This window comes from Podarcis filfolensis, assembly GCF_964270895.1.
Source record: "Podarcis filfolensis genome assembly, chromosome: 16".
Classification (NCBI taxonomy): domain Eukaryota; kingdom Metazoa; phylum Chordata; class Lepidosauria; order Squamata; family Lacertidae; genus Podarcis; species Podarcis filfolensis.
The window spans coordinates 19,459,456-19,485,689 of record NC_139620.1 but is presented as its reverse complement, the minus strand read 5'-3'; the positions used below and the strand labels follow the sequence as shown (position 1 = coordinate 19,485,689).

Genomic DNA, 26,234 nt, shown 5'->3' with positions numbered 1-26,234 from the left:
TGCTTGCAGAAGTCTAGCTAGTAACAGAAGTAAAGGGGGAGGCTGGGATCATTCTGAGAAGAGAGAGGTCTGCTATCAGCCTTGGGAAACAGAAACAGAAAAGCACCAGGCCAGAGTCTGTAGAATAACATCATAACCAGAGCTGTTGGGGACCAGCTTCTCAAAAACCTTATGCCCTGCTACTTGGGAGGTGTGAGTGCAATGCCTGCGCCTTCAAACGCTGCTTTAAAAATTAATATGAAGTTCCTTCCAGAGCGCATTATGCAACGCTGTGGGCAGACTATGATCTCATAATCTTCTCCGGACGCCTTAGCGCCTGGTGCCTGCACCAGCGGCCACTTGCTAGAAGGTGTCTCTCTCCCCTTCTGTTAGAGAACATCCCCCCGTCATTGCAAAATCTGCCCGTCATCTCTCATCTCGCCTGCTTGCGGGTGGGGAAGGGTGTTACTGGGGGGGGGGGGCTTGTGCGGTTCGGTACAAAAACTGACCCGCCCACCTCAAAAGAGGGCGGACAGAAGATACGAGGGGAACCCTGTTGCAAATACCGGCCGAAAAGTAGCTGGTGTCAGTTTTTGTTTAAAAAAAGCGCTCCCTCCTTCCTAAAAAAAACGGAGCAGCCCATGAAAATTGACCGCCCTAAAAAATGTAAGGCATCAACAACTATACATCCGTGGGCAAACCACAACATTTATGTACAGCAAACGTGGACTGTTCTTCTCTAAGTTTTGCAACAACAAAAAGCATCTTGACTGTCTCGGAAGCGGGAAATTTACCAGTGCCCGTGAAAATCTCTTCTCTTCTGCTCTAGGCAAAACAATGTGCTGTAAAAGTGACGCCATTCCAGCACCCTGAACTCTTTGTTCTCTGAACTCTATTTAAACATTTTAAATTGGGGGCATTGGGAGCAGCTACATGTTGCCATGTCATGCAAATGAAGGGTGTGTGTGTGTGGAATTATTTTCAGTCGGTGGGCCAGAAGGGGTTTTCCACCCTTCTGTACCTACTGATTAAGAACGTAAGAATTGTCCTATAGTTGGAGCATCCTGGTCTCACAATGACCAGCCTGCTGCCTCTAGGAAACACGCAAGTAGGACCTGAACGCAACAGCAATTCTCTCCCCCTCCGCACACACACACACGTGCAGTTCCCAGAAACTGACCCTCACCTTATTCTTGACTTTACATCCCCTGCAGTCAAAACTGGACTCCAAGATCAGATTTTTAAAAAATAATCAAATTTGTGCCTGGCCGTTCAAGGCCAGAAACGCTCCCAAAGCAGCTTATACTTAGCTCAGTATTGTCTTCTGCTAACTGGCAACAGCTCGGATAGCTCAGTTGGTTAGAGCATGGTGCCTGAGAATGCCAAGGTTGCAGGTTCGATCCCAGTATGGGACAAATGTATATTCGTGCATTGTGCAGGGGGTTGGACGAAATGATCCTCAGGGTCCCTTCCAACTCTACAGTTCTATGATTTTAAACAAGTTAACCTGTTGGGTGGGGTGGGGTGGGAGAGAGATGTTGGGTTAGACACACAAACACATCCACCTTTGTGCTTAGGAACCAGTGGTGTAGCGTGGGGGGTGCAGCGGGGGCGGGCCGCACCGGGCGCAACATCTGGGGTTAGGGCAAATCCACGGGTTAGGGGGCGCAAATCCACGGGTTAGGGGGCGCAAATCCATGGGTTAGGGGGCGCAAATTACTTGCCTTGCCCCGGGTGCTGACAACCCACGCTACGCCACTGTTAGGAACATAGGAAACTGCCTTCTACTGAGTCTGAGCATTGATCCATCTAGCTCACTACTGTTTGCACTGACTGGCAGCAGTGCGGCAGGGCTTTGGGCAGAGGACACTCCCAGCTGTGCTACAGCCCCTTCCCTTCTTAACTAAAGGGGTCCTGGCATGAAGGAATGGCTTCTATCATTCTGTTCTGACAACGGAGTATCTGATAAATCATTTCCTAAATGTGGACTTAGTTTCAGAATAAAGAGATGAAGCGTACACTTGCTTTTGTGTGTTAACGGTTCATTAACACACACACAGCAACTGAAACATCCGCTGACATCCTGGCGCATGTGAAATGACAGTGATGGCTCAGCTGAGCCAGCTGTTATGGGCCCAAGGGATGAGCTGATGGGAGAGACTGTCCCGGCCAGATGATAATTTTTTTAAATGCAGGAGCAGTTCTGCTTGTTCAGATACGAGTCGCAAGGCGATATGTTGCTGTTAGATCAAGAGAAAGATGTGCATTTTTGCAGGTGTGGACTGGCAATAAATTCCGTGGCAGCCTGGCAGCATAACCAAAGTCCACCTGGGAAATATGTAATGGCATGCTCTATGTCATGAGTGGGGTGCCTCAGATCTGGGGCCAAATAAGCCCTTCCTGCAAGCCTCTCTGTCTGGCACTAAGGAGCCTTTCCAGGCCACACCCCTTCTCCCCAGGCCACACCCCCTCACTGACTCTGCTTCACATCCTCCTTGAGTGCTTTGGCCTGGCTGGAATGTGTCCTAGAATTCTGATCATGCCTCTTGGTTGGTTGGATGGATGGATGGATGGATGGATGATGGAGATGGTTGTGTGTGCAGAAACTAGCTTACAATACAGAGATAAGGGGTTGCAATTACTGCTACACCCACTTTTGCCTCTGGTCCTGCCCCACGTCTGACATGTAGAAGCCTGGAAGGTGACGCTTGCAGGATTAGGCCCAAGGTCTCTCTGGCCCAGGGCTTCCCAAACTTGGGTCTCCAGTTGTTTTCGGACTACAGTTCCTATCATCCCTGACCACTAGTTCTGCTAGCTTGGGATGGTGGGAGTTGTGGTTCAAAAAGAGCTGGAAACCCATGTTTGAGAAACTCTGATCTAACCCAGTATTCTGTTTGCAGGCAGGCAGACGCTGCCTGGAAGGCCACAAGCGAGGCAGAAAGCCATTTCACACCTACAAAGAGGTGTGCTCCAATATAAAAAAGAATGTTCCCTGCTCCCTGCTATTCTCACATTCCACCTTCATCTTCTGTTGTGTCTCTGCAATTCTACACATGCACCCGTATTGGTCAGTTCCCGCACAACTTGCATTCTAGGAAATCTGGAGAACTGCACTGTAGAAACGACACTCTGAGAATCACTAGAAATCTGCATTCTAGAAATGGCACTCTAGAAAATCCATAGATTCTAGAGAAACTCTCTAGATTATTATTATTATTATTATTATTATTATTATTATTATTATTATTATTATTTTATTATTATTATTATTGCTACCTGTCTTGAGGGTGGGGGTGTGCCTTCTTGACTTAAGTCTTCCACTTCAAATGCCCCTCTCTCATGCCTAACCAAAAATCATCAAAAGTTCTGGATCAGGAGGAAACATAACCACTGAGCACGTTTTCCGCAAAATATGAGCTGTTTATTTGGCAGCCTATCCATGAATTCAGGCCTGACCTGTCAAACTTTGGCTGGCTTAAGCTCCTCAGGGAAGGGAGCTTGTCACTGTGTCCTCTGTAAAGCCCACATGCACTGATGGCATTATAATAATACATTATAAATCCTAAATCAGTGGTTACTTCATGTCATTTCTCTACAACCTACACAGTGCACCAAACTCATCCATGGAGGAAATTTGTTTCAAACTGGTGATTCCCTTGCAAGGGGTGGGCAGAGGTTTACCGTATTTTTTTGCTCTATAAGACTCACTTTCCCCCTCCTAAAAAGTAAGGGGAAATGTGTGTGCATCTTATGGAGCGAATGCAGGCTGCGCAGCTATCCCAGAAGCCGGAACAGCAAGAGGGATTGCTGCTTTCACTGCTGTTCTCCCTCTTGCTGTTCTGACTTCTGAGATTCAGAATATTTTTTTCCTTGTTTTCCTCCTCCAAAAACTAGGTGCGTCTTGTCATCTGGTGCGTCTTATAGAGTGAAAAATATGGTATGTTGACCAGGGGAACCTGTTGCCCTCCAGAAGTTGTTGAAATCCAGACCCCACCAGCCCTGGCCAGCTAGTGGCTAATGGAGAGGGATGATGGGATTTGTAGTCTAGCAAATGGGGGCAAAGGCTGTAGCTCCTGGGCAGAGCATCTGTTTCGATTGCAGGAGGATGCCCAACATCCTCAGAGATGGCTGGGAATGCCCCCTACCTGCAGAGCTAGATGAGCCAAGGATCTGTCTTCTTATGTTGATTTCTCTGAACTGTAGCTCAGTGATGGGATACCTGCTTTGCATGCAGAAGGTCACCGGTTTGACCTCTAGCATCTCCAGGTAAGGCTAGGAATTGCCTGAAATCCCAGAGAGAACCACACAGTCAGAAGGGACCCTGAGCATCATCTAGTCCAGGGATTGGCAAGGTTTACTTCGCCAGGGATGGTTCATTCCCGCGGAGATCGTTCTGTGGGCTGGATTGCGTCTGCGCAGATGTGATTTTCGGCATCTGCGCAGATGGGATGCGCCGCGGAAGCGAGTCCCCACTCTGCACTGCACCGGTTTAGCACAGTACGGAGCGGGGACTCACCAAGGGGTGGCTCAGTTCCGGGGTGGCTCGGGGGCCGTTTAAACGACCCCCCCATGGGCCACTTGCGGCCCATGGGCTGCAGGTTGCAGACTCCTGATCTAGTCCAACCCCTTGCAATGCGGCTGACCCTTATGGGAATCGAACCTGCAACCTGGGTGTATTCAGCACCACCTTCAAACCAACTGAGCTACCTGAGCTGCTGCCCATCGGTGCAGGCAATACTGCGCTAGGGGTCTGGCTCAAGTTTCTAGTCTCTCCTCTGCACACAACAACACTCCCCATCTGAACTGCACCCTTCTGCACCTCCTCTGATGAGGATACAACTTCTTCCATGAAAAGTGGGGGTGGGGGATATTTTGCCAAAGAATTCTCAGGCCACGGGATCAATCCTTGGGTGCTGTTTTGTATCGCGGCGACCTCCTTTTATCTACAGCTCCTTCCGCACAATGGAGACTTGTGTTTGACATCATCCCTCAGCCTTTGTAACCACGCTCGGTTTCCATGGCAACGCATTAGGCACGCATGTACACAAACACACACACTTATGCAAAGTCTGTTCACGAGCAAGGGTTCTCTTTTCACCTGATCAGGAAATAGCCGGGGTGGGGGCAGGGAGAGGAGAGGAGCAGGATCTAAAGAGAGACAGTTTGCTGCAAAACGAAAAGCCATCTATCTGCAAATGACTTATTTGCAAACGGAAACTGAATTGCTTCCTCGGCTCCTCTCGGAGGGCCGTGGGCTCCCCTGTCCCTCCTTCAGCATCTCGCCCCACAGTTTTGCACAGGGAGGCAGGCAGCCTCTCCAAAAGCCCATCACCCCCCCCGCACGCAAATGGTCCATCAGACCGTGCATGTTTGCCAACCCAGCGACTGAACCCAAAGGCAGACTTACAATTCAACCTATGGACTGTGCAGTAACTCAATGCTATAGTGTTGACAGTGAAAGCACTTATGATTTGGACTTGCTGCCCATACAATACAAGCAATGGCTAGGCTTCCATGGTCCTTATTCAGATTTCTAATACAAATATCCTATCGTTGATATACTTCATAAAGGGGGCTTTTTTCCTACAGACTGATTAAAAACAGCTGTTTCCTAGTGCCTACAAGAGTAGCATTCTGGCTAATCAGTATCTCCCCTCCTTTTTCTTTCACAGATCCTCCCCTTCACCTTTATCACTCTAAAAAGGGGAAGCAAAAGGAAATGGGCCCACACCACACCCATCTCCCCAATTTTCTCTGTGTTATTATTGTGGAAGTTAATTCCTTTAACCCCCCTGCCCGCTGTACAACACAACACAGAGGCATAAAGACTCAACCATGCTTGGAGTTCCCCACTCCAGTAATATAGAGGCTGGCTGTGGTTGCAAGGAGTTGGCAGCAGAGGAGGAAAGGCACTCTGTATATACTCAGAGGCACTCCTGACACAATACTTCAAAGCTCTGCTGCACCAAACACAGATCCCGAAGCTGAGATCGTAAACCCCATGTAACAGAATCAACTCCAGCCTTTAGAGTGACCGTAAACTGGGGATTTGTGTCATCTGCATGCTGCTTTCCTGTAACTGGAAAAGCAGAGTTTGACTGCGAAATTCCAAATAAATAGAAGATAAAGGGTGGGGTGGTACTGAAATTACCCATCCAGCAGCAACATCTGGAGGTCTGGAGGCTTCTTTTAGCATCCTTGGGTATCACTTCTAATTTCTGGCATTTCTCAACAGCTGCATCCCTTAGAAAATGAAGTCTAAGGGAAGGAAAAGAGCAAGCCTTTTGCACAGAAAACAACTGCAGCAGTCTCTCTCTGGCTACATCCATTCAAAGCGCTGTGGTTCCACTTTCAACACTTCCCCCAAAGGATCCTGGGGACTGTAGTTTGTTAAGGGTGCTGAGAGTGGTTGGGAGATCATCCCCTCCCCCATTCCTCTCCCAAAGTTACAATTCCCAGAATCCCCTGGGAAAAGGGGTTGATTGTGAAACCACAATCTGGGAATTGTAGTCCTGTGAAGGGAACAGAAGGGGGGTCTCTTAACAACTCTCAGCCCCCTTAACAAACTACAGCTCCCAAGATCTTTGGGGGAAGCCACACTTGTTTAAAGTAGTATCATAGTGCTTTAAATGTATGGTCTGACTGTGCCCCCCCTTCTCAAAATAACTATTACCTTGGTTAAACAGTACCTTCCCTGCCCTTCGCCAGATCCACGCATATCATTGCTGTGATTTATTTATGGTGATTTCCCCCCCACCCCCACGTAGGTCATTCTGACTCAAGGGGGAAGCAAGCCGCATTCTCTGGGTGAACCAACCCCCCCTTCCCCCTTTTCTTTTGCATCCAAAAGTCCACCCCATACGTTTTAAAACACTCTTACGCCACTTTTAACCACCACCCCCCATTCAAAGAACCCTGGGAACTGTAGATTGCTAAGAGCACAGAGAGTTGTTAGGAGACCCCTCCCATGGAGCTACAATTCCCAGCACCCTTAACAAACTACGGTTCCCAGGATTCTTGGGGGGGGGGAGCCCGTGACTGTTAAAGTGATACAGGAGCACTTTAAATGCGCATTGTGGACATCTCTGTCCATTCAGTTACAAAAGTGGAGGCCCTTCCTTCTCGGTAAGAATGCAATGAACAAGAGAATGCTGTGTGTTTGTTTCGCTGCAAATACTACCTAAAACAACACCCCCCCCTCCAAAATTGTGGGTCGTTGCTCAGGTGTATTCTGCAACATGCCACTGACGCACTAATAGTGCATTAGTCATGGATCTATACTGGGCTGTTCAGTCCATTTTACCAGTTGTTCTGTGATGTCCCCCCAACGTTACTGCATTATTGCCATCTGAAGGGGGCCCTCTTGCCCTACAGCGGGACCAAAAATAAAAATAACAGGAGATCATTTGTGGCATAAACAAGGTGACATGATTTCAGCAGGAAGTTATGGGACGTGCACTGATTGGAAATGAAACAGTGTGTCCGACCCAAAACTTTTGCGGAAGCAAACTGTATTAAAAGTAGAATCGCATATAACTGCTGTGATTCCAGTGCACAAAAAGGACGTCCGCAGGGCTGGGATGGGCCTGGTAGTTCAACAGAATATGAAGTGGGTAATGATGTCATCTTCAAACAGCACCTTTGAAAATCTGTACTGAGCACAGAAGACAGGCTCGATTAAAGCTATCAAACTGGTCTGGAAGGACGGACGTAATAAACAGAGCACCCCCTCCTTCCTTTCCTATAAATATGAACAACCTTAAAAAAAAAAATACACGTCGCCTGGTTCCACACGATACGATCGTTTGCTCGCTTGAAAAACAACCACAACATAGCACCATGGAGGCAGCTCCCCTCCAGGAAAATCTTAATTGGTAGCACCAGCAAACTAAAGGTACAGAGAAGTCTTATTTTGCCCCTCCTGCCTAGACCTTGTAGACAGAGGTATGTACACCCCCCCACCCATATGTAGAGAGATATAGAGATAGATATACACCCACGCAGGCTGCATCTCGGCAGGGGCTGCTAAAAAGACCCACATCCCTATCGACGGGCCGGTGCCCAGCAGCAGCAGGCCAGAGTGGCTTCCGGTTATGCCAAACTCAGGGCGGTGCCACTCTGCTGCTGGAAAACGGACAGCCGCATCCCGTAGCCGAAAGTGGCCCACAAGGGGATGGGGGTCGCTAAAGCGGGCGACTCACACGCCACTCAGACCTCAGCTGTACAAGGCATTCAGGGGCTGCCCGTGTCTGCACACGGAAGGGTTACATTCTTCTTCCTCATCATCTTCATCTTCTTCATCTTCTGTACAAAAGTGCGTTTCACGCGCACGCCTGCCGGTTTCGCCGCCGGACTGCACAGCAGCTTTCCTCTTCCGCCTCGCTTTCTGCATCCGCTGCTCAAGGACTGCAATCCTGCAGGAATGGGGGAACTTCCCAAGCACCCAGATCTTCCTTCATAGCCTACAAAAGGATCGAGGGAGAGGGACAAAGAAAGAGAGACACGTGTAAAAGAGGAGGGAAAGCTTTGCTTGAAATGGATTGTTACATTGGATGGGACATTCCTCCACATGTGGTGGACATGCAACAAAAAAAGCTAAGGGCATTTGGGAACTGATATGCAATGAAATGAAGATAATGTTTCAATGGGCTGCCCCCCAAAGGCCAGAAGCTTTTCTTACAGGCATTATAGGGACGGATGTTCCAAAGAAGATGGCTAAACTCTTTACGTACGTGACAACGGCAGGTAGAATATTACCTGCACAGAAATGGGAAGAAGAGGAGGCTCCAACAAAAGAGGAGTAGCATTTGAAAGTGGTGGACTATGCAGAAATGGCAAAGCTGACAGCGAAACTAAGAGATCAAAATGATAAACTTTTTATAGAAGAATGGAGGCCTATAAAAAAGCATATTACAGTCAAATGAAGTTGCGGGCAGGATTCGAGATAAAAGCAGTGGAAGAAAAATGGCAAAATCATTGTAATATGGATAAAGATATAATGCAAGAGAAAAGGTTTGAGTAAGACACTGTGGAGGTGAGGGTGGGAAGTCAACTTATGAAACACATGGTGTTTCCCCACTCTCCTTCCGTTGGATCCTCACAACAACCTTGTGAGGTAGGCTGGGTTGAAAGACAATGACTAGCCTAAAGCCACCCAGTGAGCTCCAGGGCTGCCCATCAATATAAAAATATATAACCATGCAATTTAGCTCAGACCCAGTTAAGGGTGGCATCTCAATGGCAGAGCATCTTCCTTGCATCATGCAGAAGGCTGTGGGTTCAATTCCTAGGTAGGGCTGGAAGAGATTCCTGCCTGAAATCCTGGAGAGCCGCTGTGAGAGAGTGTGGACAATACTGAGCTAACTGGACAAGTTGGTGGGACTTGGTTTAAGGCCGCTCCCTATGTGCCTATATTCCTATTATCATTACTTATCATAATTATGTCATTTACAGATTGCTTCCCACAAGGGATTCTGAAGCGATTTGCAATATAATATTCTATTGATCAGCTGCACATCATCCAGGAATGCTCCTGCAGACCCCAGTGTACAGTATCAATCTCTCCTCAGCCTCATCAGTCAACAGGACCACACACACACACACACACCTCCATGCTAATAAACAGATTTGGCGATCTTAGGCTCTGCATTACCATTAACCGGAGCCTCCATTGCCAGGATTTGACTCACTAATGAGACATGCTGGCAGCCAAGCTCTGGTCCCATTTGCGGCTCCTGCATCCAGCCAAAGCCTTGCCATCTCTCAGAATTTAACAGGAAGAAACTTGCAGTTAGGGATTACGCACTAAGCAGGGGTTTCGCCAAGGGGGTCAAAGCACAGGATTTAAAGGCCCTGTACAAAAAAGCACCAGGCAGCCTGATGGTTTCTTGAAAGCCATGTATCTCCTCTAGGGATGGAGGAGGAATCCGATTCAGTTCACACTGGAAAATGCATTACGTTGGGAGAAACCGCTCCGCGAAAAATGCGTTTATTAGGCAAAGTTGCATACAAAGGCATGGATGTCAGGAGAAATTTGTACTAAAATCCTGGCAGGTTTTCACGAGGACGTTGGGGGAGGAGGGAATCGCAAAATGATGGGGAAATGTGGAAAACTGAACTTAAGACTGGGGGAGGGGAATGAGAAGCAGAGAAACTGAAATTTCCTCGCTGCAGGAAATGAAGTTACAGGGAACCAGGAAGAGGGCCTTCTCGGTGGTGGCGCCCTCCCACCAGATGCCAAGGAAATAAAGAACTATACAACTTTTAGAAGACATCTAAAGGCAGCTCTGTAGTGGGAAGTTTTAAATGTTTGGCATTTTATTATGTTTCTATATGTGCTGGGGAAACCCAGCCAGACGGCTGGGGTATTAACAACAACAACAACAACAACAACAACAACAACAACAACAACAACAACAACAACAACGGCCCCTCCCAGTTAACCCAATACTTGCAATACAGAAGGAGCAAACCTGTCTTCGCGGCACCAGCAGCTGACCCGAAAGCAGGAGCACGAGAGAGAAATCCCGCGAGCTTCCTATTTATCATGTTAAAACATTGCTCGCTGCTGAGTCAGCTGGCCAAGCCCCATCGCGAAGGCGATGCCTCCAGCCTTTGCCTGGTTTTGGGGTTGGGTGTTTTTTTTGGACTTCTGCACTGCCCAGCACGAGATGCCTCCGGAAATCTTATCAGTCCAATTCTGAATGCAGATAATTAACTCTGCTGAAAACGTTGACTGCGCGGCCCCACGTCGGCCCCAGCAGCTGACAGCGGGGAAAAGGTTTGGCAGCGCTGATGGCGGTGGACCAAGCTGGCAGTGGGGCTGGCAGGGAGAAGCAGGGCTTTAATTTAACACACTGTGCCACGTCTAGGCTGGTAGAGCAAAAGGCAGCCGGCGCCAGGCTGGCATAAGACAGGCTGGCTGGGCCTTTCAAGGTGATGTCAGATTGCATATTTAACAGCTGCAATCCGCGGAGGCCTGGTTCCTCAACTACACCCAACTTCCTTTCAAAATCAGAGATGAAAGAGTCCCAGCGACACAGAGAGGGTGCATCCTGCGTGGCATCATGCTCAGAGTAGACCCACTGAAATTTGTGGAGGTGGCTAGCCATACCTGCGAGATCGCCTAACCCAGGTTCGCTCTCCAGCTGTTTTTGGACTACATCTCCCATCATCCCTAGCTAGTGGGACCAGTGGTCAGGGATGATGGGAACTGTAGTCCAAAAACAGTTAGAGACCCAAGTTTTTGCAACTCTGGCCTAACCAGATCTATGCCTTCTCGACCACTTCAATTGACAGAACTGGCTCTGTTACAGGTGCCACATGTGCTGTTTTAGCTGTGACCTTCAAAGCGAACACGAGCTGCCCATAAACTGAAACAAAGCGAGACAGAGACGGATTGCAAAGATGCAATAATAAGTCCGAGGCGGAAGAAATGATATAAATTAACACAGCTGGTGAGGTGGGGTGGGCGGGCGGGCTCTGGGCTGCACGAGCTGTCTAGTTAATTATCCCACCATACGGTTTCATTCGCATCTGTGCCCCAGCCTTGGAACTTCACCCAGAAGAGTTTGGACGGCTTCGATCTCTCACCGTTCAGCCGCCAAGAGACGGCACAATCTCTTCTGGCTCGGACCCCCCTCCCGAACACCTTCAGCACCTACAAAAGTGGCCCAAATTCTTCCTGACAACAGCCTCTCTCCAATATGGAGGTGGTGGAATCCTTGCAAGGCAGTTCAATAAATGAGAATGCTGCCATGCAGTTTTATCCCCCTCTTTGTTACTCGGTGCCTTCTTGCTATCGTGGACTACAACTCCCATCACCCCTGCCAGCACACCTAATGGTCAGGGATGATGGGAGTTGTAGTCCGCAGCAGCGGAAGGACATGGCCTTGGCTATCCCTAATGAAAACAGCCATTGTTCCCTGACTCAAAGAGGCAGCACCTGACTTAACTAAGCTCCCTCCCATCGCTATAGCACACGACAGCAGCTAAGGGGGTCTAACACAGACGTTCCCAAATGGTCCATGGGGAGGGTCGGGGGAAGTGGAACATTTGGGAACCGCTGGTCCAAAACGTCACGAAAAGGAATGGAGCCAGCCATTAGCCCCCTTAACTCAAGCGCTCCACTGCCCCCATCGCCTGGTATTCCAAGATAGAGTGCCATTGAGCTTGAAGGCTCAGTGATCTTCTCTCGTTCCATCTGTGAGCCAAGCTGCACATGAGACAATCCAACTTCTCTTAAAGGCTGAAATCACAGTTGAAGGTTGCCAGTGGTGGTGTACAGTGGTACCTCGGGTTACAGACGCTTCAGGTTACAGACGCTTCAGGTTACAGACTCGGCTAACCCAGAAATAGTACCTCAGGTTAAGAACTTTGCTTCAGGATGAGAACAGAAATCGTTCTCTGGTGGTGCGGCGGCAGCGAGAGGCCCCATTAGCTAAAGTGGTACCTCAGGTTAAGAACAGATTCAGGTTAAGAACGGATCTCCAGAACAAATTAAGTTCTTAACCCAAGGAACCACTGTACTAGTTATGAGTGTTGGACTAGGACATAAGTAGGCAAACTGAGGCCCAGGGGCCAGATCCGGCCCAATCACCTTCTAAATCCAGCCCGCAGACGGTCCAGGAATCAGCGTGTTTCTACATGAGTAGAATGTGTGCTTTTATTTAAAATGCATCTCTGGGTTATTTGTGGGGCATAGGAATTCGTTCATCCCCCCCCCCATAAAAATATAGTCCAGCCACCCACAAGGTCTGAGGGACAGTGGACTGGCCCCCTGCTGAAAACGTTTGCTGACCTCTAGAATAGGACCTGGGAGATCAGGGTTCGAATCACTGCTCAGCCACGAAGCTTGCTGGGTGGCCTCGGATCAGTTGCTGCCTCTCAGCCTAACCCACCTCACAGGGTTGTTTTGAGTGTAAAACTGCATGGAGGAGAACTGTGTATGCCACTTAGAGCTCCTTGGAGGAAAAGTAGGATATAAATGCAGCAAGAAAGAAAGAAACAACAAATTTTGTTCACAGAACTTGAGTGTTTATCTGTTCTGTACTTGCTTTTTCTTCCTCAGTCAAAATCCACCCACTGTGCTGTTTGCCCTACGTTCCCTCCCCTTCCTTCACAGAGGAATCACAAATCTCCCATGCAATGCACATTATCTGGCCCCAAGTCCCTGGCCAGATCCAAGTTTTACGGTATCAAACTCCTGCTTGCAGCAAAAATAACCTGGAGAGCTCTGCGGGCAGCAAATCAATTTTCTAGGTTAATTATGTACTGCCTGAAGACTTTCCCCTTTAATTTATTTTTACTTAATAAAATTTATACGCCACTTGATTGCAATAAAACCTTGTTGGTCACTCCCCCAAATCAAGTTCAGGAGAAAGAAATATTCCTGAATTTCTGAACCTGTTGGAAATCTTGAAATGTTTTCATCATTATAGCTGGAAGCCTGAAATCAGCCTCTAATGTTCAGGCCCTGTTTTAGGAAGAGAGGCAGTTGTCATCTTGAGTCAGACCACTGGCCCATCATCTATGCCAGCTTTCCCTAACCTGGTGCTCTCCAGGTGTTTTGGACTACAACTCCCATCATCCCTGGTCATTGAGTATAAGAACATAGTAAGACCATGTGGGATCAGTCTATTGCAGAGCTTTCCAAATTTTTCACGTTGGTGACACGCTTTTTTACACATGCATCATTTTGTGACGCAGTAATTCAGTTTTACTAGCAAACCAGAGGTTAAACTTTTATTTCTCTCTCTGATAATAATTCTTACTAGTTTTCAATTGCAATCCAATAGTAGCCTCATTATAATAATACCAATTTATAATACAATTATTAATACCAGTAGTTCAAATATCAAATTATATAACTTTGTGCTAGAATTGATGGCTTGATTATTTGCTTTATTTCTATGTTCCAAAATCTTATTAATTTCCATTACATTCCGGTCGTAATAATAATCCCTTATACAACAACTGCAATATGAATAACTTCTATTCGTGTTGACACATTAAATGATTTATAAAACCACAAGTGAGGAACCCAAACTATATCCTTGTTCTCCCTGTGTGTGGCAATTATTCTGTCCATGTTGTTTCTTCCTGTCCTTGTAAGATGTTATGTCTTTCTTTCCCCTGGTTGTTGCCTTGGGCAAAGCTGATCTTTGTTGTTTCAAAAATTTATCCATTGCTCTGTTTAAGCTCCATTTAACCAGAGATTAAACTAACCCCTTTGAGCATTCGTGCGACACACCTACACACTACAGGTGTGTAACTAACGTGTCGCGACACACAGTTTGGAAAGCTCTGGTCTAATGGTCCATCTAATCCTGCATCCTGTTCTCAGGGAGGCCAAGCAGATGTCCATTTGAAACCTGCAAGCAGGATCCATGCATAAGAGCTCTCTCCCCTCCTGTGGTTTCCAGCAACTGGCATTCAGAAGCATTGCTGCTTCCAAACGTGGAGGCAGAGCATAGGGCAGAGGTCAGCAAACTTACTGCGCCTCGGGCTGGTGTCTCCAGCGCCGATCGCGCGGTGGGCCAGAGGGCAGGGAGCGCGTGCCCATACGCGTGCGCACACGCTATTTCCGGCGCACTTCCGGGTCGCAGAAGCACCAGAAATAGCTTGTGTGCATGTGCATGGGCCTCCTCCGACCTGGATGTGCACCGGAAATAACGTTTGCGCATGTGTAAATAACACTTGCGCATGCGCACAAGCTGTTTCTGGTGCTCCTCCAACCCGGAAGTGGGCAGCCGCGCAGCGCAGCACCGGTAAGAGCGGGTGGCAGTGGTGGGGGTCCCCAAGGTCCCCTTTCCCCCTCTCCAGGAATCCAGCCTCATGAGTTTGTACACGTAAGTTTGCACCCTTGAGCATGAATAGAAATTGTTTCTGTACTCTTATCTGGCACTCCTGGCGCCATTTCCGGGGTCTGTGCGTCAGCGTGGTCACAGTGGCGTAGCGTGGGGGGTGCAGGGGGGGCCGGCCGCACCGGGCGCAACATCTGGGGGTTAGGGTTAGGGGGCGCAAATCCACAGGTTAGGGGGCGCAAATTACTTCCCTTGCCCCGGGTGCTGACAACCCACGCTACGCCACTGCGTGGTCAGGATAGTTGCATCCGGTAAGATAAGTTGGATGCGCCATCCTGTCTCCACTCGGGACTGACAAGGCCATCTATTACGCCTTCATGGACTGAGAAACAGAAGGCTTTGTTTATTCAGCTAGTTTGTGTTATACAGCTCAAGCTAATGCATTTTAAGTTTGCATCCTCAAAGAAAGAATTTGGGAAGTTTTGGGGTCTAGTTGGGGTGACTACACAGTCAGGTTTGGATAACCTGTCCCCTCAGGATAAACGAGTCCCTCGGGCCTTATCCGGCCCGCGGGCCTTAGTTTGGGGACCCCTGGCATAGGGAATGTGGCCCTTGAGCCCCCCAACAGTTCATCACCTCCACCCTAATTTTTGAGCTGACAGCTTAGAACGGATACTTCTTGGGCCACCTAAAGGGAACGTTCTGACTCAGTGCAAGAAAGCTTTGTCTGCGTGCGGCGTGTGCAATTATTCCGCATGTTCCAGGACCGATCCCCCAGCGTTCAGGACAAGGTTCTGGAACTTACATTAAGTCTAATATACTTAATTAGCTGTAGGGATAAATAAATAATATAGTAATTACAGGACTGATGGCGTGCCACCTGTGTTCCTCGATCCTGCAGGGATCGCGCAGGCAGACAAACACCACACAGTATTTATCACTCCGAGTTGTAACTGCTGCGTGGCGCCCAGGGAATACTTCCAGGAGGAGAAAGCAGCCACGTAGCCACCAGCATGTAAGGAAGAAGAGCGACACCATCTTGGAATAATGGCTCCCAAAATTTTCAGCCCATTGACATTGATGCTTTTGGTGACCAGCAGGAGGCGCCAGAGCTACCAGTGAAATAGGGATCAGGTGACACAAAGGGCCAATGGGGTTCCACCTGCTCCTATAATACCGTATTTACGTGAATCTAATGCGCCATTGAATCTAATGCACACCTCAATTTTCAAAACCTTGAAACTAAAAAAAAAGTATTTGCTGGTGCCATCCAATCTAATGTGCACCCTAATTTTCATGATGTTATTTGCCAAAAAAGGTGTGCATTACATTCAAGTAAATACAGTATAAAGCCTAGTCTCTCTGCCAGAGTGTCTCTTCATTTATACACCAGTCTCCGATGGGCGGAGTATAAATAATAAAATTATTATCATTCTTATTATTACCTGCCTTGCTTCCCAGCCTCTTTTCGGACAGGCGGCCATGACTAACTTAGCTATAGTGTGTGTTTTCTACAGTGGGGAGGGTGGGGGAAATGGCCTTTTCCTACATTCTTTCTCATATAAGCCGAATTTATTCTATTTTATTTATTTCTTACTTAGCAAAAGGTATGTACTGCTTACTCGGCCTCTTAAGCTTACCATGAACAATTTAAAAAACCCCGTTCATTTAAACCATCCGGATGAAAGCAAAGCATTAAAAACCAGTTGACGTGTTATCCAAAACATAAATAAAATTGGTCGTTTTGAAACAATTATGCATGATGAAATTGCGCGTTAATAATTGCACATTTACAATCACATGCTAGGATAAAAGGAAGAAGAAAAGGTTTTGGCAGGCACCAAAAACAATACAGCAAAGGCACCTGCTTAATAATGTCAATGGGCAGGGAGTTCCAACAAGCAGGTGCCACCACACCGAAGGAGCTATTTCTTGCAAGGGCAAAAGAAACATTACGTGGCCCTTGTAAAAGGCTAATTCTGCAGAATGAAGCGGTCAAACAGGTGAGCATCGTTCCTTCTAAGGCCGCGTCTGCACTACGCACTTAAAGCAGTACAATACAACTTTAAACCATTGTGGTTTTCCCCAAAGGAATCTGGGAAGTGTACAGTGGTACCTCGGGTTACAAACACTTTGGGTTACAGACTCTGCTAACCCGGAAGTAGTACCTCGGGTTAAGAACTTTACCTCAGGATGAGAACAGATATTGTGTGCCGGCGGAGCGGCAGCAGCGGGAGGCCCCATTAGCTAAAGTGTTACCTCAGGTTAAGAACGGTTTCAGGTTAAGAACGGACCTCCGGAACGAATTAAGTTCGTAACCAGAGGTACCACTGTAGTTTGTTAAAGGTGCTGCTGAGAGGTGCTGGGATAACACTCTAGTCTCCTCCCAGAGCTGCAATTCCCAGAGTTCCCCAGTAAGAAGAATTAATTGTTAAACCACTCTGGGAATTGTAGCTCTGAGAGCAGAAAGAGGTCTTCTCACAACTCGCAGCACCCTTAGCAAACTGCTAAGAACTGTGAATATCGACCGTCCTGCAAGGAAGCAAGTCTAAGCAGCAACATTTTGTTGCAGGGCCCATTTGGTTTGTGCATGTGACAGAGCCTCAAAGATAATCATGAAATCATGTTTTTTAAACGCTTCCCTGGGCAGGCACAGAAGGCTATTAATAAAAAGGATCACACAGGCTCCCTCCTGCTCCCCCCAACCCCTCCCCAGCCCAATTCTGCTGTCCGGATGAAAGCAGATAACTCTTATGAGAGACTGCTGTGCCTTTTCGGAAAGATTTGGGGGTGCAGAGTTTTATTTCACGCCTTTATTCATTTAGGTTTGACGTCATTTTATGTTAATGACGTCAGTAAATCCATTTCGTCTTGTCTCTCATTTGCCTTATTTCAACATTTGTTAAGAGGAGAACATTTATTCCTTTTTAAAGAGGCGTGATGCAAAGAAAAATGGGGGTGTTTCATGTTTGCTGATGTGGTAGGTGGATTGGAAGTTGCCTAATCATTCATCATGCGAAAGGCTGGGCTGGATGAATCCCAAGCCGGAATTAAGATTGCTGGAAGAAATATCAGCAACCTCAGATATGCAGATGACACAACTTTGATGGCAGAAAGTGAGGAGAAATTCAAGAACCTCTTAATGAGGGTGAAAGAGAAGAGTGCAAAATATGGTCTGAAGCTCAACATCAAAAAAACCAAGATCTTGGCCACTGGTCCCATCACCTACTGGCAAATAGAAGGGAAAGAAATGGAGGCAGTGAGAGATTTTACTTTCTTGGGTGCCATGATCACTGCAGATGGTGACAGCAGTCACGAAATTAAAAGATGCCTGCTTCTTGGGAGAAAAGCAATGACAAACCTAGACAGCATCTTAAAAAGCAGAGACATCACCTTGCCAACAAAGGTCCGTGTAGTTAAAGGTATGGTTTTCCCAGTAGTGATGTATGGAAGTGAGAGCTGGACCATAAAGAAGGCTGATCGACAAAGAATTGATGCTTTTGAATTCTGGTGCTGGAGCAGACTCTTGAGAGTCCCATGGACTGCAAGAAGATCAAACCTCTCCATTCTGAAGGAAATCAGCCCTGAGTGCTCACTGGAAGGACAGATCCTGAAGCTGAGGCTCCAATACTTTGGCCACCTCTTGAGAAGACTCCCTGGAAAAGACCCTGATGTTGGGAAAGATGGAGGGCACAAGGAGAAGGAGACGACAGAGGACGAGATGGCTGGACAGTGTTCTCAAAGCTACCAGCATGAGTTTGACCAAACTGCGGGAGGCAGTGGAAGACAAGAGTGCCTGGCGTGCTCTGGTCCATGGGGTCATGAAGAGTCGGACACGACTAAACAACAACAAATACAGAGCCTCAATCCACCTAGCTCAATATTGCCTACCTCAGCTGTTAGCGGCTCTCCAGGGTTTCAGATAGGATTCTCTGCCAGCCCTACCTGGAGATGCTGGGGATCGAACCAAGGACTTTCTGCATGCAAAGCAGATGCCATTCCACTGAGCTACCACCCCTGAAGTGGACCCGGGCTAACTCAGCCTGAGGTTACCTCGGAGGACGTTTACACTGCCAACCTTTTTGCTTCCGATAGTCTTTGACAACTAGGTGCAAATACATAACAAACCTGATTCTGCTGCCTTGACACTGCAGTGCGCTTATTGTTCCCTGCACCGCACCCTGGCAAAAGCAACAGACTCGTTAACTCCTTTAACGTGCCGCAAATTAATTGAAGCGTGCACTTTGGGAAAAGTCTGCTTAATGAGATGCGGTCCATTCTTTGCTGCCATGATGCCTTTTGACAAGGAAGGCATGATGGGGATCCTGTGTTGTGGCCTTTGTCCCCAGAGAACTTTCCCGTTCCTGATTGTGCATTGTACCCCCCGAAAAAGGGAGAGCAGAGGAAGATGCTTGGATCAAGAGAGAGACAGAAAGAGCTGGAAAAGGTTCAAAACCACCATCCAAGCAGACATTTAGGAGGAGGAATGATCTGATAAGAGGATGGCATGCCTGCTGCCCAGTGATATCCACAGGCACTTCCACCCAGCATGGGCAGTTTAGCCTTCAATAGCTTTGGGGGTTATTACACTAAAAGGTAAAGGTAAGGGACCCCTGGACAGTTAGGTCCAGTCAAAGGCGACTATGGGGTTGCAGTGCTCATATCGCTTTCAGGCCGAGGGAGCCAGCGTTTGTCCACAGACAGCTTTCCGGGTCATGTGGCCAGCATGACTAAACCTCTGGCGCAACGGGACACTGTGATGGAAACCAGAGCACACGGAAATGCCGTTTACCATCCCACCACAGCGGTACCTATTTATCTACTTGCACTGGCGTGCTTTCGAACTGCTAGGCTGGCAGGAGCTGGGACAGAGCAACGGGAGCTCACCCAATTGTGCGGATTTGAACTGCCAATCTTCTGATCGGCCAGCCCAAGAAGCTCAGTGATTTAGACCACAGCGCCACCCGCATCCCTAACATGAATTGGCCACTTAGGCCACTGAGCCCAGAACTGTCAGCTCTGAACGGCGGCAGCTCTCCTCGATCTCAGGACAGACAGAGCAGCTCTTTCAGGGTTTTGCTGTCCAAGATCTTTTCTCACACATTTTTATTTATCAATCCATGACATCGCAGTGTCAAACCGTACACAATGACATGAAAGGATGTTAGCATAACCATAACAACACAGGGCCCGGCAATCTGCTACATGCTAGCAGGGAAAATTCACAAGCACACAGAATACATCCATTTCAGCCTTGACCATCAGGGACTGCTTTCGCCAGGGAAGTTGATGCCTCAGTAACAAATCTAACCAAAACAATTTTTTGGGAAAGTGGAAATTGTATTACACCTCAGAGATGGGCCATGTAATGCAAAAAGGATCCCACTTGTCTGCAAATTTGTTCTCCTGCTTTCAAACCTTATTAGTATTTGCTTTTCAGTTTTTCAGCTAGGCAAGAGACCAGATTTACAATGAGAACTGCATGGAGTCCTTATAGCAATCGGCTACCGCTAACCGGTAGCTATCAAGCAGAAGATTAGGACTTTGTACAATAAGCCACTTGTGTTTTGCAGAAATATTGAGAGAAGGGCTAAACCAGGGCCAGGATAGGTAATCTGGTTAGCAAAGTTTGTGGTCTACTGAAACACACCGAGATCTTTTTTTAAACTGGAAATGAAAGAGAATGAAGTCAGGACCTTCTGCATGCAAACTACTTGGTCTATGCACTGGTGATGGGCATATCTGTCAATTGTAGTTTATCTAATTCTTCCAATCTGAATTTTTAGTCTCCCATTTTTCTGCATCAGTTTTCCAATTTCCCACATCAGTCCCCCCCCCCCACAATATTCATCAGCATTTTGGTGCAAATTTCTCCTCATATACACATGTTTTGTGTACAATACTGATTCAAAGGCACACTTTTTGCAAGCAATTTCCCCCTAAAATACAATGTACCGGTATCTTTGTATATTAGTTTCACTAATGTATGCATTTTCAGGCACACTTTCCCATAACAGATGCATTTTTTTTCCTGGACTCTGTTGGGTTGGAGACATGCACCCCCAAATTCAGAGGTGTGGATTTCAAAGGACGGCTGCTTTTCGTTTGGTGGTTTCCTCCTGGAAGTGTAAATGATGGGAGCCAAAACCAAATTCACACAACACATCTACCACTGAGCAAAATATCTACCACCAATTCAAACAGGACATCCACATGGGCACCCTTTTAGAAAACAACTAAAGTTGTCTTCCTGCTCATACAGAGAGGAACAGGCTTTGCAATGCTGGAGACTTAAATTGGGCTTGATGCAAGAATGCCCATGACCTGCCTTTATTTTTCTTACTATAAAGTAGCTGTAAAGGACTCTGATCTTCCTCAGATCAACAGTGCTGACAGCGAGGGAGGTTAGTATTTAACCTTCCCCACCCCCATCTAATTTAACCTCCCCCAAACAAAAACACACCCAACTCTCTAAATTGGTATCAGTTCCTTAGAGCAAAAAAAAAAGGAAATACATTCTTCCACCCTGAAAATATTTTCCTCTCCACTCTCCACTGTTCTGGACCAGGACTAATCATAGCTTAGAGGGGAGTGGGCAATTTAGATTGGGGGGAGAGATACGAGAGGAGAGGGGTGAACACCCACCCTCTCCTAATGCTGATACTCTAATAAAAAGGGAACCAAAAACCCCTTCCTGGGCACTTTAAAGTGTAAAAAATCCTCTAGGGAAATCCAATTGTCAATTTCCTGCTTTAAATCAGTTTCTGCCCTCGTATCAAGAAGAAAGAGGGTTTTATTTATTTTTATTGATAGGATTTCTTATCCGCCCTTCACCATAAGGTCCCAGGGCAGGTGGCAACAGTACAGCACAGAGTTATAAAAGCAGATCGAACCACTGCAGAACAAAGAAAACCGCTTCAAAGGGAAGGGAAGAGTGCAGAACTTCAGCCCAAGAGGTAGGTCCTGCAAAACACAACACCTCACCTGTCAAATGCCCAGGGTAAAGAGGCTGTGTCTTTCAGCAAATAGCAAAGATGCCAGAGAAATCCCTGCCTCCATCCAGCAAGAGTTTCCAGTTTAGAGTAAGGTGTTCAAACTGTTACACTCAGGGTGCTGATCTGTTATTGGTTTGTTTTTTATAAGGTTTTGTGTTTTCTTTAAAAAAGAAAGAAAATATCTGGTTGGCAGTCTTTGGGTGAAATTCGAACCCCAATCAATTCAAGCAGAGCTTTGTCTAGTTTTGATGGAATTAGCGTTTAGGCACATCAGACGGTGCCTTACACCAGCTCAGATTTCTTGCCAACTCTCTTTTAAGATCTCTTGCAAGAGGGCCTTCCTATCACTTAATCCACAATCCTCTTTGAGGAGGTTTTCCCACACTGTTTCCATGTGAGATTCAGTTGCATCCCGGTAAAGCCCTGCTGTGCTGTTGCTGGGGGGCCTGGGGCGACAAACCCATTTCCCCAAAAGATCTCGGACTTTCTGCAGTAAGGAAAGTGAAGGGGAAATGGACCGGAAGGCACTGGATAACTCTTGCTCTGTTGCCACAAACCTCTAACCTTCCCACAAACAAATCAGAGTGACTGTTCAATAAGTATGGCATTTGATCACCCCACAAACATAATAAGCCTATCGGAGCAAAAAACATCTTCAAACTGCTTCCAAAAAGTGCAGCTAGCAGGAGCATCTGCCACATCCTGGCCGCGATGCTGCTCTATGGAAAAGGGGCAGCCACGGAGAAGGCCCTGCTATGAATTACTGCAAAGGGGAGGTGTTTCTGAGATCTTTGGGGCTTGCACGAGACGTTCTCCCACAGACCTTAGTAACCTAGTGGACAAATAAGGGAGAAGGCAGTCTCTCAATTAACCTGGTCCTGAGCTGTTTTCTGTGCTGCTGTTTTTAACTGCATTTCATTATATATCGCCTTGAGACGTGGGTGTGGAAGGTGATTAATGAACCAATCAATAAAAAAATAAGGATGAGTGCTCAGTAAGCAGGTCAGCTGGAAGTATCCTAAATAGAGATACTATTTAGGGATCTTCTGCAGAGCACTGTTCCTGAACTACGCCCCTTCCATCAAGCCCCAGAAACAGAGGAATATCTTATACTGAGTCAGGGCATTTGACCCATCTAGCTCTGTATTGCAGATACAGACTGGCACTGGCTCCCCAAGATTTCAGGCAGGAGTCTCTCCCTGTCCTACTTGGGACAGCTGCATATTTCTGTGTTGTGGGGGGGGGGTTGGACTAGATGATAGGGACCCTGGCAACTCTACGATTCTGCTTGGAGATGTCAGGGATTGAACCCAGGACTTTCGGCATGCAAATGATGCACTCTGCCAATAAGCTACGGTGTGTCTGTCTCTGCAACTTCTGCACCCCTTTCCCTCCCTTAGGCATGCATGTGTCTTAGCTCACAAGGCTTGGCGCTGGCTGCCAACAGACACACCTGCCTGGGAGAGCTTGGGTCCTGCATCCGCCTCTCACCCAAGCTTCCTCCCACTCGGCCGGCCGAGCCAACTGGGAATTTGCACATTAAATGGGGCAGCCGCTGGCAGGCAGGGTGGCTGGAACAGGTCCCTGGCTTAGGGTCAGAAGCTTCCAGCTACGCCAGCTACTGACAGCAAACCCTCACTTCTCTATCCTGGAGCTGCCACACTCGCCGCAACCACCTTGGTCAGTTGCCGCTGGCACCTTAGGAAGTTACTCTATATGTGATCAGGCCATTGGTGTATTGAGCTTAGCATGGTCTGCACTGACCGGCAGCAGCTCTCCAAGGTGAGGGATCTCTCCCAGCCCTACGTGGAGATGCTGGGGATTGAACTCAGGACCTTTGGCACACTAAGCATGCACTCTACCCACTGAGCTACGGTCCTCCTCCCCAGTTCTGTCTTAAAGATCCCACCTGTTATCTTTAAGGGCAGGAAGCAGAGGCGAGAAAGCAGATCTCGCAAAAGGTATCTTGTCACTGGTGATGCTCTGTGTCCAACATCTCTCTTCGAAGGCAATCTACCCATGTCTCATCTGTAAGCCACATCAGCTCTGGTGAAGTTTACAGGAAAGGTTTGGACACTGCGCACATGCAACATGGAAAAGGGGATCAGACCACCAGACTGGCTGGTCCTCTTTGCCACAGTAAAAGCCACAAGCAAGACATGAATGCATGTCTCCTGCTCCTGTTTCCCAGCCACCCAACAACTGACACTCACAGGTTGAGTGCCGCTGAATGTGGAGGCTCCACCTAGGCACTGTGGCCAGCAGCTCTGTGGATGTTTTCCTAAGGCCCTTTTCATTCACTTTCTTAACTGAATCTGCATAGCTGCCCATCAATAAATACTCCTAATGTAAACATTTTTTAAAAGCCGTTTAAAGCAATTGCCCTCTCTGTGCCTCGTAGCAAGGATTTCCACAAACTATTTGTGCGTTTTATATTGGAGGGGGAGAAAGGAATTTAATATCAGGTCACATCAATGCAAGCATGCCATGTTATATATGAAACGCATCATCGCCATCTGACTTAACACCTGTCGAGCGCTTCCCAGGGCTCAAAAGGCTTAATGAGCATTTTCTAGCTGTAATCTTTACAACAACCCTACCAGGTAGATCAGTATCATTATTTCCAGGTGGAAACGCTAACTGAAAACCACCTAACAGGTTCAATGCAAAGACAATATCCCAGCTAGGAAGCTTCCTCATTTGCAGCTCAGGGAACTACCCCACAAATGAGATATGCTACAGCACCCTTCAACCAACCAGGGCAGCGCCGATGGGAGTTGTAGTACAACAACATCTGTCGGATCCCGAGCAGGTGAAGCCAGTGCAAAAGAAACATGGCTTTAGATTACCATCAGAAGATGAAACAATTTTTTTTTTCCTTCCAGTAGCACCTTAAAGACCAACTAAGTTAGTTCTTGGTATGAGCTTTCGTGTGCATGCACATCAGAAGATGTTTATTGCTATGTTTTCAAAAGGGGGGGGGGAGTCCTGCCAGCTTCTTGAAGACAAAGAGTCCTGTGTGGCACCTTCAAAGACTAACAAAACATAGAATCATATCACATTGCCAGCTTCCGTGGGCTAGAATCCCCCATGGACTCTCGTTCAGGAAAGCTTGTGTCACAATTAACTTTGCGAGTCTTCCAGGTGCTACTAGGCTCTCCAATGTGGACTCCTGCCCCGTGCTTGCGCCCTCACTCATTTCATAACATGGGAAGTGGCTCCAGCTGGGGGACCCAACTCCAATAAATCTACAATCATGCCAGGAAAGGTTAGACTTAGAGGAACATAGGACGTTGCCTTAAGCCAAGCTGTTTTATCTGGCTCAGTACTGTCTACATTGACCGGCAACAACTCTCCAGGGTGTCCAACAGGGCTGTCTCCTAGCAGGGATTGAACCTGGAACCTTTGGCATGCAAAGCTGATGGTGTGCTACCACTGAGCTATGGCGCTTTTGGGGGAGGGAAGTTTCTAGTCCTCAAGGCTCTGGATAAAGGGCTGGATTAAACATGGGGAGTTGCCTTACACCAAGTTAGACCATTGTCCACACTGACTGGCAGACGTTTCAGGCACAAAGTCTCTCCCAACCCTACCTGGAGATGCTGGGGATTGAACTTCGGGCCCAAGCCGATGCTCTAACCACTGGGCTGTGGTGCTCTCCACATAAAAAGTAAAACAAGCTTCCAGTCTTAAAGGTAATGAGCTGAATGAAACAGGAACAGGGCAAGCAGCTACCTTCTACCCCTCCAGCTCAGTACTGCCGACACGGGCTGGCAGCTGCTTCCCACTTGGAAACAGGACCGAGCTCCCCAGATTCCCCCTCCCGCTGCCTGGATCCCCAAGGTCGTCCCTGCCACCACGAGCCTCGCCGGGCCCCTCACCTACCGCCGGTGCCGCTGACTCGCCGGGCCGCCCGTCGAGGCGCCGTCGCTCCGCCGCCCTACACGCGCCCCCGGCGGCTCAGCCAGGCCAAGGCGGCCAGCAGCGCCAGGGACGTGGCCAGGCCGGTGCCGGCGGCGGCGGACGCCCGGCGGCCCCGCGCCGCCTTCCTGGCCGCCGTCCGCGCTTGCAGCTCATCGCCGATGGCCCGCAGGCGCGCCGCCGTGAGCTGCGCCCCGGAGACGCGCGCCCGGCCCGGGCTGCTCTGCGCGCAGAAGCAGGCGGCGGCCGGAGGGCGGCCGGGCAGCGAGGAGGCGCACGACGGGCACATGGTGGCCAGGCCCGGCGCCCCGCCGCCCTCGCCTCCGCCGCCCTCGCCGCCCAGCCCAGCGCCGCTCGCCAGCCCCGAGACGCGCCGCCACGCCAGCCGATGCGCCGCCGCCGCCGCCGCCGCTGCTCTTCCCGCTGCTGCTGTTGAGGCTGCTGCCGCCGCGGCTGTCAGTCTGGCGCGGAGCGTGGCGCGCTCGGGCGTCACATGCTGGCTGAGATCATCCTCCCCGACGGGGCGGCCGCAAGACGG

General features: G+C 48.3%; 1 long non-coding RNA gene across 1 annotated transcript; it reads right to left on the bottom strand.

The window, feature by feature from the left end:
- Positions 1-7,002: 7,002 nt before the first annotated feature.
- Positions 7,003-25,731, bottom strand: LOC310751474. The gene is made up of 2 exons (XR_014542537.1): positions 25,661-25,731; positions 7,003-8,441 (listed from the first exon to the last, which is right to left on the bottom strand). It is a non-coding gene; the product is annotated as an uncharacterized lncRNA (long non-coding RNA).
- Between the last annotated feature and the right edge of the window lie 503 nt (positions 25,732-26,234).